The sequence below is a fragment of the Mauremys mutica genome, chromosome 2 (genome assembly GCF_020497125.1).
Source record: "Mauremys mutica isolate MM-2020 ecotype Southern chromosome 2, ASM2049712v1, whole genome shotgun sequence".
NCBI classification, from domain to species: Eukaryota; Metazoa; Chordata; order Testudines; family Geoemydidae; genus Mauremys; species Mauremys mutica.
This window is the reverse complement of record NC_059073.1, coordinates 192,744,002-192,763,389: the sequence shown is the minus strand read 5'-3', so window position 1 is coordinate 192,763,389 and position 19,388 is coordinate 192,744,002. Positions and strand designations below refer to the sequence as shown.

Sequence of the window (19,388 nt, the reverse complement as noted above, 5' to 3'; positions counted from 1 at the left end):
ATTTAACAAACAAATTATGGGACTGCAGGTCCTGCTGACCTAGTAAGTAATATTTTGCAGGATGGCATTTTGGCTCAGGACAGTGTTCATGAGTTGCCTTCACATCTCTGTCTTTTTCCGTGCTCTCCTTTGCCATGGTGATGCTGTTGCTGGCCACCGCCACACTTTCTCTGGCCACTGTGACCCTGTCCTTGGCCACTTCCCTGAGCTGCTTTTCTTTCTCCCTCTGGGTCCTCATAGCCAGCCTCTCAGCCAGCCTGGTTTTCCACAGGGACTCTGTCATGAGTTCTGCAAACGTCTCATCCCAAGTCTTCTTTTTTCTGCCCCTCAGGTTGGCCAACCTGTCAGCAGTACAGAGACCCTGTCCTTGATGGTCTGGCTGTTGCAAATGCTGTGACTGTGGGAGTAGGGGAAAGAACAGTCATTTACTGTTCACATCCCAGATAAGTCGTGATAGAAGAAAAAAAACACACCTTAAAAACTGTGTGTATGTACATTTACCTCCTTGAGATGCCTATTCGCGCAGGTAACCTCAGAAATGGTAAGTGGTCTGCATGTACGGTAGGTGCTAGCTGTATTTGGATTTCAGTCATCTTTGCCTGCTTTCAGAGTGTTACAGATGATTTTGGGTGGTTGGAGCTATGTTCCAGGTTTGTTTTTTGCAGTTTGGTTTATGCGCTGGAGATGCCACTATGGTGTCAGAGGTGTAAAGGGAGAGTTATGGGGGACCTAGACAGCAAGCTGGATAGTAATCCTCTCTACATCCCAACTATATGTCTAAAATGATGGGGTCTAAATTAGCTGTTACCACTCAAGAAAGATCTTGGAGTCACTGTGGAGAGTTCTCTGCAAATATCCACTCAATGTGCAGGGGCAGTCAAAAAGGCTAACAGAAGGTTGGGAATCATTAAGTAAGGGATAAAGACAAAATATCATATTGCCTCTATATAAATCCATGGTATGCCCACATCTTGAATACTTTACTCCTCATAACACAAGAACTAGGGGTCACCAAATTAAATTAATAGGCAGCAGGTTTAAAACAAACAAATCACACACTGGAAAAGCTACAACAGCGGTGTTACGTGGATCTCATGGCAGATTTTATGCTGCTGTGTGCATGGTGCATTTCTGAGTGGGTGAGGAGCAACCCACAGTCAACAGGGCAAAAAGGTCAACAGGCAGATGGCAATTTAAGTTCTGTTAAGGGACCAGCTGAGGTGTCCCCCACAGGAAAAAAAAAGTCTGCTTTTGAAATTTAACTTATATTAGTTTAGTTATTTGACAAAAAGGCATAGTCTGAGCTCAGGACTCAGAACTACCTAGTCCTGGGTCTGCAACCGTGGCCAGAACACTTAAGCATTCTGCCTCTGTTTTCCTATTAATAAAAACAGGGATAACAAATACATGCTCCAGTGAATGTTGTGATCTTGATAAGTGTGGAATACCAATAACTTTCACTCCCCCACAGACAGCTGGGCTTATCACTACTAATAGCCTGTGATTTCAATAGGAACTGCAGAAGCCATGCATATTTCATATTTAAGTATATTTTAAAGATGAAACTACTATATAAACTTGGTTTTAAGTACCATGCACAATTCAAACTAGGTATGATATTCAAAAGAAAATTCAAAAGATTTGTTCCCTTTGAAGCTAATGATAAAACACTCATTGACTTCTTTGGAAGCAGAGTTAGGCCAACATTGTGTGCTTTTAAAAATCATGCCCTATATTAATAACAGGAAGTTAAAGTTGAAATAACATTATGTTCTTTATTCTCCACTCAATTCACCCTGCCTAATTATGACCTATAATTTATTAGCTGTTCTCACCTCAGCAAGATCTTCTTTGGACTTAGCCTGACAAAGCCAATGCCACCTCATTTTTAGTCTCAAAATGTTGCATGATGTTTGCCAGTGAACATTCTCATTGTCAGTATAAAGCTATTTGTATCTCAACTCCATCATGATTAGCAAGGCACGCACTCAGGCCCTGTATTTCTCACTGCAGTCGGTGCTGAGCCTTCACAAGCACTCCAGTCAAGTTAGTGATGCACCTGAGGTGGCATGGGGAGAGGCAGACATAAATTCTGTCTTCTCTGAATGAAGGTTTCATCCTCTTCTCTGAATACTGTTAAATGATCCTAAAAAACATGCTAGCCCTCAGAGGCTCATAAACAATGTTTCTGAGAGCCCATTTTTTAGCTAAGGAATAATACTGAGTACAGAAAGTGTCCAAAAACCCCAAAGAACCTCTCCGATGTACTAATAGGTCCTCTGTTCCCATTCCTTCCTCCATATAAAATTACATAAATTTAACACAGCTAAATTATAAATATACTTCGCATATTTTAGTTACAAAGTATAGGCTTTTCCAATCTAAATTTGTTTGCCAAAATGGTGTTGGTTATGGGAAAACATTTTTATTTAAGGGGGAGAACAAGTTAATAGATTCTTGTGTCCCACCCCATGATCCTGATTCAGCACTATACTTAAGAATGTAAAGTCCAAGGGATTTGAACAAGGGCTTAAGTGTTTTGCTGAACCGAGTCATATGAGCACATGCACATACGCCCTGTGACCAGTATACGGAATGTATTATAGGTTAAGGGATGGGGAGGGGAAGAAAGAATTTTTATGGGAACCTGTGTGACAGGCTGACAATTTTCTGTCATATCTTGAACCACATCTTATGGAACTGAGATAAAGTTTACTGAATTAAGTAATACCCTATTGAATTAAGGTTAATACCTTTGGGATACATTGTATTAAAAATGCAACTATGTGTGTGTTATTGCGGAATTGTATGTCTCCTTCCACGGGAAGGATCAATAGGAGAACAAGAGGGGATGAATAGGCAAATTCACTTGGGCTGTAATGTTTTGAAAGAAGCTGCCCCCTTGTGAAGTCTGCATATACTAGTTCAAATTCAGTTTTCCAGAGACCAACAACAAAAGGGTTTTTGAAGAGCCATTTTAAAAAGGCTCAGAGACTTCTTCCTAATCCAGCAAATGGGCAGGATCTCTGGTCCATGGAGGGCCCCAATCCTGAGGGTACAGTTGGAAGGACTGGGCCTAAGACCCCAAAAGACTTGGTGCTTGTTCTGAGCTGAAGTTGTGATGAACTTCCCTTAGGGTGGAGATTTGAAGGACTGCTCCTGCCAAAGCCAATGTTAGGGTTGGGGTTAATTCCAGTAAGCTTATTAGCATTCATGTAGGTTCTTTTATTGTTTTGAATATGTTTTCTCTGTAATGTTTTTTACCGCAAGAATAAAGTAGGCTTTCACAGGAAGTGCTGTGTGGTACCTCATAACTGTAGGAATTACACATGTTAATTATCTCTAAGGAGAAGGCAAGCAGGTTTGGCATGGGCAGCCTATCTTTGTTGGGGAAAACACAGTTTAGGCAATGAACCATGCAGCCTGAAACTGCCCCAGCCATAAGGGAGAGGGAGGCATGTCTCCACCCAGAGAGGCAACAATTGAGGACCTGGACACCTGAAAATAGGTGCCCTTGCTGGACCACCAAGGGGAAATATAGTTGCAGTTGCCCTAAATTGTGACACCCTGTTATATTATGGGCAGCACAAGAATGAGTGAAGTCCTAGGGCTGTTAAGTGTAAGATGCTCCTATTTGTCTTGTGTATTTAATGAGGCCCTTGGCCTTCCTCTAAATTCTCTGATTGTAAAGAACCCAACTGCTCGTGTATGTGATACTCATGAAAATGAGTTCAGTAACTGAGATTTCCCCTTGAGCATTCTGCATTCCCTTGTCCCCCACCTCCTTGGTAGCATTATGCTTGAGTTTCATTTCCACTTATGATAAAAACAAGTGCACTACCATCAGCAAAACAAAAAGGCTGGGATTTACCTTTGAATGAAGGGAAAGAGCAAAATTTCACTGGGTTTTGCTGTAACATGGTATTTTCTTCATGGCTCCATGCAAATTTACTGTATCTAAATTTTGCTAATCCAACACCATCTTTAATAGCTTGGTAAGCACAACAATGTTCCAAGAATAGGCTTTCAACTTTAATATGCAAGAAGGTCATTATCATAAATCAACTGGTTCCAGCATTAAAATTTTGTTCAAACTTCTGCAAAGAGAACAGCAAATGGAATTATGTAAAGATTCCTGGAAGCAGGGGAGTTGGAAAATCTATAATAAAAGAGTGGGGAATGGTTCAAATCAATTAGTTAATCATTAAGATTAAAATGTTTGCCTGACATTGCAATGAATTTTGATTAGCTTAATCTTAGCTACCACAGCGCCAAGTGAAGATGCCAACACATGGGCCTTGGCATAGTTTTCTCACAGTTGTTGTTCCTAGCTTTGGCCGCACAGCCAGCAATGATCTTTATGTCTTTCTTCCACCCTCTTCCTCATCGACCCAACATCCCCATCTTCCTTTTGTACATTGAAGGTTCTCACTTGAGACCAAAGATTTCATTTTAAATCCATTTCTTGAGAACCATGAGGTATCTGTGGTCTCTTCTCATCTGACGCCTATTAGGTCTTTGGCTGCCTCAAAAAATGCAATAACTAATTCTTGCATATAAAATGTAGTTGTGTGTCCCTTAACATTTTTTAATCATTCTGTACAGTTAAAAGTTATTTAACGGCTGAGTACAATAGACAGCCAATTATGTTCTCTAGCATTTCTAGATATCTCAAAAAGTCCTATCATAATCTGGGTGTTATCTAAAGATATGCTACTGATGCTTTATCAAGGGGCTCCCCGCAAAAATATGCTACTTAGCCTGTGATAAATTCCATACCTAGGGTGCATGTTCTAATAAAAAGGAAGGTGAGAGACGGAGAAATATTTTCTCTATTTAAATAAAAATGTTCTTGTTTATCTATAAGTAAAAAGGAGGTCGAGCCTCTTGGCAAACAAACTTTTATTAAATGCCTCAATATATTTTGCCTGAAAAATTATAAACACACTGTAAGCGTGCGGACTCACCCTGTGGCACCTCCTGCTGGTCTCTCAGGGAATTAGCTTGATTTCCAGCCCGGAGCACCCTCTGCAGGCTGGTGATCCACTACCGCTCGGCCCCTCGTGTCCCTCTCTGGACTCCAGTACCCTGTTAGCTGGCATGCTGCCCCCTGGCAGTAACCCCTTGCTCTCAGGGTCTCCCCTCCCCGGGGAACCCCCACCCATTATCCCCACCTTACCTCAGTATAAGGCTACTGCCAGTCATCGTCTAGCCCCACACCCTGGGGTAGACTGCAGTATCAGCCTACTCATCACTGGCAAGGTTGGGTTTGGACCTGCTGCCTTTGCCTACCCCTGGGCTGCTCTGTGCAACCCCCAGTAGCTGTTGGCCTTATACTAGGCCGCAGCCTGGGGCTTTCCAGGCTGGAGCTCCCCAGCTTCTCTACCTTTCCCCAGCCCTGCTCCACTCAGGTACCCTGTCTCTAGCTCCCTGCAGAGGGAGACTGTTTGGGCTCCTGGCTGACAGCCTTTTTATACAGCCAGCTGTGGCCTGATTAGGGTGTGGCCCAGCTATGGCTGCTTCCCCAATCAGCCCAGCTTTTAGAGCCCTCCCAGGCAGGAGCAGGTGTCCACCCCGCTACACACACACACACACACACGTTTCCCTTCTTTCTGAGGCAAATAATCAAACCCATGCCCCAATACTTCTTTCAGACAATAATTTCAAACTATTCAGATAAATGCTCTGACATTTACATCCATTCAATCATTAGTAATTCCACTGAAGTAAAACTGGACCAAAGAAAATCTAGTGAGAGGATCAAACCCTATCTGAATGCTAAGGGTTATAAAAAGCATGACAGACAAAACAGAAATAGAGTAAAGCTCTATAGCATATCACACTCAGATTTCAAAGCCATGAAGTATACATACTAACTTCTTGTTCACGCAAACCACCACAAAAATACTGTAAGAGGGAAAGTTGGTGTCCTGAATCCCTAGCCGCTGCTTCTTTAATTAGCAGAACCTTATGGAAAATGCACACAGCTTACTGAGTATTGATGACATCTACTTTGCACTGCACAACTTTGAAGTTCTTTAAAACCTCCTTGTAGAAAAGTGGATCTTTATTTCCCAAACTACAGTCTACTGTTCCACAAATGGCTTGTTTTAATAACATTTATATCCATATGCTAATTAGTCACATTCGCTGTTTTGCAACATAGCCTTTTGGGTTTTTTCAGAACATAAGAACAGCCATACTGGTCAGACCAAAGGTATATCTAGCCCAGTATCCTGTCTTCCAACAGTTGCCAATGCCAGGTGCCCCAGAGGGAATGAACAGAACAGGTAATCATCGAGTGATCCATCCCCTATCACCCATTCCCAGGTTCTGGCAAATAGAGGCTAGGGACACCATCCCTGCCCATCCTGGCTAATAGCCATTGATGGACCTAGTCTCCATGAACTTATTTAGTTCTTTTTTCAGAGTCTAAAATGGCTAAAAGTAAGCATGCAATTTCTGAACTTTTTCATATTAATTTTTACTACTTCATAATAAATTTGTGTCTTTTTTTAAACACCAGGAAAAAAAGCCATATTATTTTCATGTTTGGGTGATTCAACTCGTCTTAAGGGTTTTTGCAGCTCCTCAGACACAGAAAGCTGTCATATAAGCTTCCCTATAGTAACCTTACCTTGACTTTTACTGCTTTTTCTCTCCTGACAATAATAGATGGTCCTTCCTCCAGAACTCTTCATGCTGGCCCTACCCATCTCTCACCAACTAAGCAATGGAAGACTTCAAGGATCTCCTGGATGCAGAGATGGTCTGCTTGTTCCTCTCGATATTTCCACACCTAACTTCCCTATTTGAGCCTCAGCAACTCCTACACAATTACAGACTAACCCAAAACAAGAGAAGTGGGTGATGCTTTAAGCATCGACAGCCCTGAAAGCCTTTCTCCCAATGGCTCTCCATATTGGGCTTGAGAATGGAGCTGCCTTTTGAGTCACCCACCCAGACACCTGAATGCTCCCTTAATCTTTCCAAGATGGAGCTAATAACCCCAACACCTATCCACGCTGGCCCAGGGAGTGGGGAGCCTTGTCCTTCCCAATCTGCAAGGCTCCTTCTGGTCACGCTAACGTAAAGGGCCAGTACACCATTAGAGACACAAATTTCTCCTGAGTGAACAAAAACTTAGATTGTAGTCTCATTCTGATCTGTATTGTCTCAGATGAACTAGACCAAAGAGTCCATGCTCCATCTTCCCTCGAAAAATATATTGAGATTTCTAAAGATAAATAGTTACCGATAAAAACAAACAAAAAACCAGGAGCAAATCATTGAAAAACTATAACACACAAATGTCAGCAGATCTGGTGGACATGAATTCTAGTTTGCCAAAAGAATAACTAAATAACTGACCATTGTTTTTTCAAAGGGAATACTGTGAAGATACCAAAATAATGAAATCTACCAAAGAAATGGAAAAAAGTAAAATGTGGTACAGATCTTCAAAATAAGAAAGAAGACTGAACCTGGCAATTAGCACCCAGTAAGTCTGACCAGAATCCTCCATAAAATCATGGAACAAATATTAAGAGAAAAATCACTCTTACGATAATTTATATTGTACCCAAAGTTTGCTAGGGGCTTCACAAACAAGCAGAGAGACAAAGAGGGCAATTTAGCTCTCAGTTACAGGGTGTAAAACTGGAATAAGTCATCGGATGTTAATGGAGTTGCTTTAGATTAACACCAGTGTAGCTGAAAGCTGGATTTAGCCTAAAGTCCCTGTTCTGGGGAGTTCACTTACCTGGAGGCTAACAGAACGGTGATCAATAGGCAACAAGAATTTACACATAAAAACACATCTAGTGGATTAAAGGAGCACACTAGGTATAATATGAAATACATGACTTTATAACATTTGAAACAGTGTCACACAAAATTTAATTTGCAACTCTAATTCAGATTGGCTTGGATACGACACTGACTATACTGAAAACTAACTAAATGATAATTTAATAGATTTCAGAGTTTAACACCAGAAGGAACCATTAGATCATCTAGTTTGACCTCTAGCATATCACAGGCTACTTAATTTCACCCAGATACTCCTATATTGAACCCAATAAGGCTAGTTAGACTAAAGAATTTTAGTCCTCGGGAGACTAAACTATTGTGTGCCACAGGCAGAGAACAGCAGAGACCAAGACGCTACCAATGCCCGAGGTTCTTGCATAGGCAAGAATAGATGAGGTGAAGTATGCCTTAGATATACGCAACCCCACTCCCATGTCTCTGTCAATCTGACATGGGGAAAATTCCCTCCTGAGCCCCAGATTGGTGCTTAGTTTGACTGAGCAAGACACACCAGCCAGGCATCTACAAAGAGGATCTCTGTATCGCCTCAGAGCACTGGTCCATTCTACCCAGTGTCCCATCTCCAGCAGTGGCCAATTTCTCATGTTTCAGAGGAAAGCAGAAAAAAAAAATACATCCAGCCAATCATGCATGGGAGAAAAAAAATCCTTCCTACCTACTGCAGGTGACTGAGTGAAGCCCCGGAGCATGAGATTTGATTACAGTCATGTCTTCATGCTGCCAGTCACATCAAAGCTGCAAGTATTAAGAGCACGTTGAGGGCAGTGCAAGCAATCCTGTTTTCTAAAGGAAGGGGATGGACTGGGAAAGTCATGTTCACAGATAATGAGAAGCGATATATTAGATAGGAAGGTGATTGGGTACCAGCTAGCTTTATTTAACATCTTCACTAATGACCAGGAAGTGGTCACATTAAATCATTTTGCTGATGACACAAACTGGGATATGTTGTAAAGAGAGACAATTTATACAATGGAAGTTGAAAATATGGGTAGAAAATAATAAGATTAGGGAAAAAAGATAAGCTAATATAGAGGAAAATCTAGGGGAAAGTCATCTGATAAAAATAGTCATTAGGTAGAAGAAACCTGGGAAAGGGGAAGCCCCTCCAAAAAAGAGGTTGGACTTGTTTATATAAACAGTAGCACCTTGGAACTCCAATCAAGATTCTCATGTGCTAGGCACTGTACAGATAAGGGCATAACATAAGAATGGCCATATTGGGTCAGACTAAAGGTCAGTCTAGCCCAGCATTCTGTCTTCCGACAGTGGCCAATGTCAGATGCTTCAGAGGGAATGAACAGAACAGGCAATCACCAATTGATCCAACCCCTTTTGTCCACTCCTAGCTCCTGGCAAACAGAGGCTAGGGACACTCAGCCCTGGTTTACACTATGGTGTTTGGTCAAATTTAGTCGCATTAGGTCGATTTTAAAATGAATGCATCTATATAACCAACCCCGTTCTGTTGACCTAAAAGGCTCTTAACATCAATTTCTGTACTCCTCCCCGGCGAGGGGACTAGCACTAAAATCAACCTTGCTAGGTTAAATTTGGGGTAGTGCAGACACAATTCGATGATATTGGCCTCTGGGAGCTATCCCAGAGTGCTCCAATGTGACCACTCCGGTCAGCACTTTGAACTCTGATGCACTAGCCAGGTACAAAGGAAAAGCCCTGGGAAAGTTTGAATTTCATTTCCTGTTTGGTCAGCTTGGCGAGCTCAGCAGCACAGGAGACCATGCAGTCCCAGAATCACAAACGAGCTCCAGCATGGACCAAAAGGGAGACACTGGATCTGATTGCTGTACGGGGAGAAGAATCTGTGCAGGACACACTCCGATCAAAAAGAAGAAATGCAAATATATATGCCAAAATCGCACAGGGCATGTTGGACAGAGGCTACAACAGGGACACACAGCAGTGCCACATGAAAGTTAAGGAGCTCAGGCAAACCTACCAAAAGACAAAGGAGGCAAATGGTGGCTCCGGGTCAGAGCCCCATACATGCTGCTTCTATGATCAGCTGCATGGCATTCTAGGGGGAGACTCTACCCCACCACTGCCCATGGACACCTGCAAGGGGGGAGCCTCATGCAACAGGGAGGAGGATTTTGTGGATGAGGAACAGGAGAAGGATGAGGAGGCGAATGCACAGCAGGCAAGACCTTTTCATCACCCTGGAGCCAATGCCCTCCCAAGGTGGGATCCCCAACCCTGAAGCTGGAGAAGGCACCTCTGGTGAGTGCACATTTGTAACTATAGTACAGGGTTTAAAAGCAATAGTGTTTAATGTTTGTTTTGCCCTGAAGCACTGGGCTGCATTTGCGGTCAGTAAAGCTGGAAAAGTCTGTTAATGTGTCTGGGGATGAGCGGGAATCCTCCAGGGACATCTCCATGAAGCTCTCCTAGGGGTACTCTGAAAGCCTTTGCAGAAGGTTTCTGGGGAGGGCTGCCTTATTTCATCCTTCACGGTAGGACACTTTACCATGCCAAGCCAGTAGCAAGTGGTCTGGAATCATTGCAGCACAAAGCATGGTAGTGAATGGCCCTGGGTTTTGGTTGCATTCAAGCAGCATTCGGTCTGTATCTTTCTGTGTTAGCCTCGGGAGAGTGATACCATTCATGGTCACCTGGTTGAAATAGGGGAATTTTTGTAAGGGAACAGTAAAAGGACCCCACTTATGCTGGGCTGTTTGCACTTGGCTAAAAGGGATCATCCCGGAGAATAGCCACGTGGAAGAGTGAGGGGGAAGTGTGTGCTGCACATCCACCCGAAAACCACAGCCCCTCCTTTTAAATGTGAAACCCAACCAGCATGGCTTGCTATGGGAAAGGAGGGCGCTGCAGTTTGAAACCATTCCCACATGTTATGAAGGCGTTAGAAGCCAATCCCGTATACCCTTTGGCTTACCATGGCTGACTAGAAACCAAATTCTGTTGCCCAGCCATGTGTGATGTGTCACCATACCAACAGGCACTCAATATAAAAGGCAAAATGTGACCTTGTACCTAAAACACATGTGCAGTCTGCTGTGAATTGCTTGATTCACTATGAAAGAGTCTCCCTTTTGTTCTCAGGAACATATCTTAAATTTTAATCTCCCTTTTTATCCCCCCCCCGCAGGTGCAAATGTTTCTATGCTCCCCCTATCATCTCCGTCCCTGAGGTTATTGCAGATTAGAAGGCAAAAAAAAACTCACGATGACATGTTTTCCAAGCTTATGCAATCCTCCAGCACTGATATGGCACAGCTTAATGCATGGAGACATTCAGTGGCAGAGGCCAGGAAAGCATTAAGTGAGCATGATTAGCAGAGGCAGGAGGAGATGCTGAGGCTAATGGGGGAGCAAACGGACATGATGAGGCATCTGGTGGAGCTGCAGGAAAGCCACAAGACCAAGGACTCCCCCTGCATCTACTGTATAACCATCTGCCCTCCTCCCCAAGTTCCATATCATCAGGGGCGGCTCTAGTAATTTCGCCGCCCCAAGAACGGCGGCACTCCGCGGGGGGCACTCTGGCGGTCGCCGGTCCTGCGGCTCCAGTGGACCTCCTGCAGATGTGCCTGCGGAGGGTCCGCTGGTCCTGTGGCTCCGGTGGAGCATCCGCAGGCACACCTGCGGGAGGTCCACCGGAGCTGCCTGCCGCCCTCCCGGCGACAGGCAGAGCGCCCCCCGCGGCATGCCGCCCCAAGCACACGCTTGGCGCGCTGGGGTCTGGAGCTGGCCTTGCATATCGTCCTCACCCAGATGCCCAAGAACGCGGGGAGGAGAAGGGGAGGATCCGGGCACCCAGCCACTCAACACCAGAGGATGGCCCAAGCAACAGAAGGCTGTCATTCAAACAGTTTTGATTTGTAGTGTGGCTACAACAAACAATGTTGCCTTGTCCTTCTCTCCTCCCCCACCCCACCCAGGCTACCTTGTCAGTTATGTTACTTTTTTTTTTAATTAAGAAAGAAAGAATGAATGGTTTCAAAACAATAGTTACTTTATTTCCTTTGCCAGCTGTGATTGAAGGGTGGTTGGCATACAGGGAATTAAAAGCAACAAAGGGGGTGGGTTTGCATCCAGGAGAAACACACACAACTGTCACATTGAAGCCTGGCCAGTCATGAAAATAGTTTTCAAAGCCTCTCTGATGCGCAGCACGCCTAGCTGTGCTCTTCTAATCGCCCTACTGTGTGGCTGCTCAAAATCGGCCACCAGGCGATTTGCCTCAACCTCCCACCCCACCATAAATGTCTCCCACTTACTCTCACAGATATTATGGAGTACACAGCAAGCAGCAATAACAATGGGAATGTTGGTTGCGCCAAGGTCTAACCTAGTCAGCAAACAGTGCCAGTGAGCTTTTAAACTTCCAAAGGCACATTCTACCAGCATTCTGCACTTGCTCAGCCTATAGTTGAACTGTGCCTTACTACTGTCCAGGCTGCCTGTGTACGGCTTCATGAGCCATGGAAGCAAGGGGTAGGCTGGGTCCCCAAGGATAGCTATTGGCATTTTAACATCCCCATCGGTAATTTTCTGGTCTGGAAAGAAAGTCCCTTCTTGCAGCTGCTCGAACAGCCCAGAGTTCCTAAAGATGAAAGCGTCATGCACCTTTCCCGGCCATCCCACACTGATGTCAGTGAAATGACCCTTGTGATCCACCGGTGCTTGCAGCACCATTGAGATGTACCCCTTGCAGTTTACGTACTGGTTGGCAAGGTGGTCCGGTGCCAAGATAGGGATATGCGTTCCGTTTATTGCCCCACCACAGTTAGGGAACCCCATTGCAGCAAAGCCATCCAGTATGACCTGCACATTTCCCAGAGTCACTGTCCTTGATAACAGAACATCAGTGATTGCATTGGCTACTTGGATCATAGCAGTCTCCACAGTAGATCTGCCCACTCCAAATTGATTCCCGGCTGACTGGTAGCAGTCAGGCATTGCAAGTTTCCACAGGGCTATCGCCACTTGCTTTTCAACTGTCAAGGCAGTTCTCATCTTGGTATTCCTGCGCTTTAGGGCAGAAGAAAGCAACTCACTAAGTTCAAGGAAAGTGCCCTTACGCATGTGAAAGTTTCGCAGCCACTGGGAATCATCCCATACCTGCAACACAATGCAGTCCCACTAGTCTGTGCTTGTTTTCTGGGCCCGGAATCGGTGTTCCACTGTATCAACCAGCGCCACTGCCACCATGATATCCCAATTGCCACAGTCTGTACTTTCAGGAATGTCTGTGTCCATGTCCTCCTCACAATCGTCTTCATGCTGGCTTCTCTTAGCCAGGTTCTGTACATACTGCAGGATAATGCATGAGGTGTTTACAATACTCACAACAGCAGCAGTGAGCTGAGTGGGCTCCATGCTTGCCATGCTATGGCGTCTGCATGGGTAACCCAGGAAAATAGGTGCAAAACGATTGTCTGCCGTTGCTTTCATGGAGGGAGGGAGAGAGGGAAGGGAGAATGATGACATGTACCCAAAACCACCCACAACAATGGGCAGCACAGACTGTGGGAACTGTGAGACAGCTACCCACAGTGCACCACTCCGTGAGTCGATGCTAGCCACGGTATTGAGGACATACTCAGTGAACTTAATGCACTTAGTGGGGATGTACGCAATCGACTGTATAAAATCGATTTCTAAAGATCGACTTTTATAAAATCGACCTAATTTCGTAGTGTACACATACCCTCAGAGTATGGTGTTGCATTCGTGCCTATCCTGGCTATTAGCCATTGATGGACCTATCCTCCAGGCACTTATCTAGTTGTTTTGTTTTTGTTTTTGTTTTTTTTAACTCTGTTATAGTTTTGGCCTTCCTAACATCCCATGACAAAAAGTCCCACAGGTTGACTGTGCATTATTTGAAGTAATTCCATTTTTGTTTGTTTTAGCCTGCTGCCTATTAATTTCATTGGGTGATCCCTAGTTCTTGTGTTATGTGAAGGAGTAAATAATATTTCCTTATTCACTTTCTTCACACCAGTAAAGATTTTATAGTTATCTAGTTGTTTTGTTTTTGTTTTTGTTTTTTTTAACTCTGTTATAGTTTTGGCCTTCCTAACATCCCATGACAAAAAGTCCCACAGGTTGACTGTGCATTATTTGAAGTAATTCCATTTTTGTTTGTTTTAGCCTGCTGCCTATTAATTTCATTGGGTGATCCCTAGTTCTTGTGTTATGTGAAGGAGTAAATAATATTTCCTTATTCACTTTCTTCACACCAGTAAAGATTTTATAGATTGCTATGATATCTCCCCTTAGATAAGTAATAAAGGCACCAATCCCTACCCCAGAGAATTTACATTCCAGCTGTCAGATAGAACACAACTAAGAGATTAAACAAAGAAGTGTCGGAAGGTTAGGAGCATGACATAATATGACATGTAATACATAAGCAATAAATGACCCTTATAATTATGGACCGTATATAGAGATATCATGTCAAACAGCAGGAAGGAAATAGTCTCACTATATGGCTCAGCTAAGGAAGAACCAGAAGATTTAGGTTAACTATTGATGGGGTAGGGGGGCTTTGATAGCTGAGATCTCTTAATTCGTAGCATACAGAAGGAAAGCAGTAGAAACTCTGAAGCACTAGAAAAATGAATAGTAATAAATCATTCTGCACTGACAACGGTGTAGGCTGGAAGACTTACAGCATCTACATTGACTTTATTATGGCATTTCCTATATTTAGAATGGAAATTGTGCTGAAGTATTTATACTCTACCACAGTAAATGTTTTTGCTTTGTTCTTTTGGTGCCTAGGGTACTACAAATTAGAGATGGAAAATACATTAGTCTGTTCTTTCGCAGCGTGTTTCAGGAAGACAAAGACTCCTTTTCCATTGGTTCTTCCCACATTCCAAATGACTTGCCTAGAATTTCACAAGTGGCCTGTTGGCACCTACTGTGCTAGCCAATGTGGATGAAGTTACCAGGGACCTATCCCAAAACTAGATCAGTCATTGTCAGACTTGAAGCTGCTGACCCGTCAACATAAGGTATCACCTTAGACTTGCGTCAAAACCAAGTAGCTGCCAATCAGTATTGCCCAGATCCCACCAATATTTTGCAATACATTACTGACCCGGACTCAATCTGATATTTATCACAAGGTGTTATTTTTCCTTATTATCCCACATGCGTCAGATGCCTGCTCCTTTTCTGTAATCATGTTTTTCAATAGAGGGTTTTGAAGCAATCATCTATTTTTTCCCCTGCCCCTTGTGTTTTAGGGCAAGGCATTAAATCAGTGACCAATCTATAGCCAGATGTAATATAGCACATTATTTGTGGGGGAAAGTATGCCCAAAACCACAGCTTTCTAGGAACTTCAGTCACTATTCCAGGAATAATATTCACGTTATATACCATACTGAAACCATGACTGCTAGGGGCTACATTTCTTCACATATGCTCACAGCACAGACTGCACTTCTGAGGTTTTTTTAAAGCTGTGCATAATTAGATCCAGTCTGTTCTCCCACTTAGTAAATCATTTTTATGACTGGCATCAACCATAACTGCCCATTGAAAAGCAGCCTTGCTTGTCTGCCCTCTGACACGCACTAGTTCCAGGAGATGACTCCCTGTTTATGATACCTCATTGTGTCAATAAGTCACCCCTACAAAAGGCTGATATTTCGCTAAATCTTGGGAAAATTAGCTATTCAGTAATGACAAGATAAAAAGGTACAAGAAAAATGAAGAGAAAGATTGAGAAATATTTGTAATCCCTTCATACCTCATCAGCATTGCACGCAAGGTTAGGATGTAATTCTTTGGTGGGTTCGGTAATTCAAAGTGAATCTGATCCCACTGAAAGGAAGGCTTGCCTATGATTCCTCCATTCAGCATTCTTGGTCCTTTTTAGCCATATTCTGAAGAGCCAAAGGAAATTGTTTTTGATTACATCTTTGTTAAATTGAACCGAGAGAGCACCCATTCAAAATCCATCTGTCTACTTACTGGATATGGTATCCAAATGACACCAAACCATTTAATGACTTTATTTTCCACAATGCTTTCGTAAAGTAGAGAACAATTATGAACCCCATTTTACATATGTGAAACCAAGATGCAGAGAGAACTTGCACAGGGGCACATAGGAAGTTCATGGCAGAACTGGCAACTGAACCCAGATTTCCTGAGTTGCAGTTTAGTGTCTTAACCACAAGATCATCCTTCCAGTTACCACTTATAGCTGAGAGGCTATTGTGTTTATAGACATAATATTTTACAATACTTGGGACAGAACCTGGCCTCCCCTCTGTCCTCTTGGTTCAACCATAGCACAAAGGGGACAAAATTAAGTAGCCAAGTCTAGGGAATACTCAAAGTGACATAATTAACTATTTCAGACGTTCTTGGGTAGAAATGTGCAGTCAAAACTGTAGTGTATTGTGGTACTGTCTCTCCAAAATGGGCCTTCCACCAGAGAGCCTTCCACTGTGATGCGTCTCTCATGTCATGCAGGCACACTCAGGGTCTGCATGCTCAGACTCTGTAGGCGTAATCTTGTCATGTAACTAACAGAGTGTCCTTGTTATATGCCTGGTCTCACAATGAGTTCCTGAAGTACAAAGGCTGCAGCATACTCACAAGTAACACACTTTTGGCTGCCTGACAACGTAAGAAAACACAACAAAAGCTGCTCTAACTTTTGCTAGGTTTCGAACTTGCTCCCATCTGCCTCGAGAACTGAGTGAGGGAAAGGCGGCAGAAGCAACCATGTCCATGTACACTGAGCACAACTTGGGAACACTTGAAGATCTGCCCCTGTTAATGAGAAATTGGAAACAAGATTTTATAAACAAAAACTTCTCTAACATTACCTCTGTACCATGTTAGAACAAAGCATTCTTCAGAGGCAAGATGAAACGGAGCTTAACGTGTATTTTGCTGCCTAATGTGCAACAGCAAATCTGTGTAACTACATAAAGAAAAGTGAGTAGGAGAAGAACATGCAAAACCATCCATTAAGCAAATCAGGCAAAAATTAGTGCCTAACCTTTGAACAAAGTAGAAAGAAAGCAGAGATTGCATTAAGCTATGGATCAATCTGCCATCAGGCCAAGAACGTAATGACAAACCTACAGAGATCAAACCCCCAATAAAACGTGTTCTCCTAATTTGGATAGACTGTACCTACCCCGACAGATAGCTGAATACTTTCCTGTTTTACACTTCCACATTTGTAATTCAAAAATTAAATAAAATGTAGTCAGTGTCACGGAGATTAGACACAATCCACTTAAATATATTGAACTCAAGGGAGTTTGCTCATACATTGCCTGCTCCTTTCAAACCCACTCCTACAAACTTTATCGGCAACTTTCAGAAGTCAATACAAAACCCCTCTTCTTTCCAAACTGCCTTCTCTCTGTCAGCAAATCCACACTCACAACAAAGGGAGCACAGAGCCAAATGACAGCCTAGTGTTCATCAAACAGAACCTTTATAAGAGTTTCCTCTATCTCAAAAGCTCTTCTCTTGTGTATCGTGACAGGTTTCAGTGTGATAGCCATGTTAGCCTGTGTCAGCAAAAACAACGAGGAGCCCTTGTGGCACCTTAGAGACTAACAAATTTATCTGGTTTATTACAAAACCTAAACCTATTTTCCCCAATACTAATTTCCCCCTACTGTTATTCACACCTTCTTGTCAACTGTCTGAAATGGACCATTCTCATTATCACTTCAAAAGTTATCTTTCCTCCCTTGGTATCCTGCTGTTAAGTGAATTGTCTCGTTAGACTGACCTCACACTTGGTAAGGCAACTCCCATCCTTTCACGTATTTATACCTGCTCCTGTATTTTCCACTTTGTGCATCTGGTGAAGTGGGTTCTAGCCCACAAAAGCTTATGCCTAAATAAATTTGTTAGTCTTTAAGGTGCCACAAGGACTCCTCCTCGTTTTTTCTCTTGTGTATGTATTTCCATCTCTCATGGTAGCTGTTTCAGTTGGTCTCCATCTCTGCAGCTGGCAGAATCAAGAGGGAGTATTAGGCAGGAATTTTGTTTTTAACTTTAAAGTGTGGTTTCTTTTAAAAAGTTTTGTTATTTTCAAAATATTTTTATAAGAGCTATTGGTGGGGGATTGTCTGTAAGGAAATTTCTGCTTTCTTAAATGCTTCACACCACTAGCTGCCAGAAAGTGGGGGTGGAGAGGGAGGAGCACAGCTGGCAAAAATATGTACCATGGAAAAATATTTTCAGCAAATTATTAAATGATTTTTTAAGAATGCAGTTTTTTATCTTGGGGAAGGACTCAGCACTTTTTTTATTCTCAGACATATTAGTAATATCCTGGAAAGAGCCCTTCCCATATTCTAGATTGAAACAGCACTACGTTAATGAGCACTAGAGAACTTTTAATTTTTGCCAGCAGGGTCTACTCAGGACTGTTAGTGTGCAACATGTTGGTATGCTTTAGAAATTACACATCATTGCATTACCATGTAGACAAGCCTTAGATCTTTGGCATAACTGAAGGAGAGACAGTCCCTCAAAACTGGGATGGAGTTTTACACAAGAATGAGCACTTGCTGGGACAGGACTTTGAGAGTTTTAGGCCCTGCTGCTATAATGAACTCCATGGGCACAGACCCTGCATGCACATGGGAGGAAGGATGCTCTTCACTAGGACTCAAGAGACCTAGGTTCAATTCCTGGCTCTGTCACACTCTACATGCATGGTTCTGTGTGAGTCAATTAATCTATCATCTGCCTCAGTTCCCCACCTGCCCAATGAGGATACAACTTCCCTATTTCAGTAGGGCATTCTGAAGATAAAAACTGTTAGTGATTGTGGGATGCTCAGATACTGCTGTGATAAGAGCTAAAGGGATAGATAAATTGCCCCACTGATGTGTGCTGAGCATAACTCGGTGCAGGATCTGGGCGTCAGTTCCCTATGGCAGGATAGCATGTACACAGTAAAGCTGTGAACTATTTATTTTACTACCAAATCTTAGTGACTTAAATAATAGCTGTCAGAAGCCAGCAATATATTTTACCTGCCATCAGATAATAATCAAGCTAACTATGTCATCCAGATTCTAAACAACTTATCTTTGTAAAAATCCACCTTATGAATAATAGAATAGCGTGATTGTAGGTTGCACACTTGAGAACAATTCTGGAGTTGTATTAGCAACTCCACAGCTAAAGTTGTATTTTCCAGTAGAATGCTGATTTTGCCCAACTTCCCACAAATTCTTAATATAAAGGTCATTTTTGCATGAAATATTGAATATATAGTCTCCTGAAAGTAGAGACTAAGACTGTTTGAGTTACATGATGTACTCAGTACATTTCTACTTTCAAATGTTTGGCCTTATCAGAACACATTTTGGCTGGTGCAAAAGCCATTTATTTGGCAGGGTTTTATGGAAGGTTGAGGGGTTTTAAAATAAATTCTAATAGCTAGTCCTGGCCCTGCTTGCTGCCTAGGGAGCTCTGTAGGGCAGTGTGCAACTCAGAGTCATTCTGGAAAGACCCAGCCTAGAACAAGGTGAGGTAAATTGTGCCTATGTGCTTTAAGG

General features: G+C 42.9%; 1 long non-coding RNA gene across 1 annotated transcript in view; it reads right to left on the bottom strand.

The window, feature by feature from the left end:
- The window catches only part of LOC123364706, a 73,759-nt gene that overhangs the window by 11,987 nt on the left and 42,384 nt on the right, over window positions 1-19,388 (bottom strand). The window contains exon 2 of the long non-coding RNA XR_006577237.1: window positions 15,587-15,722. This is a non-coding gene — a long non-coding RNA (uncharacterized LOC123364706). The remainder of the gene's footprint in view (window positions 1-15,586; window positions 15,723-19,388) is intronic.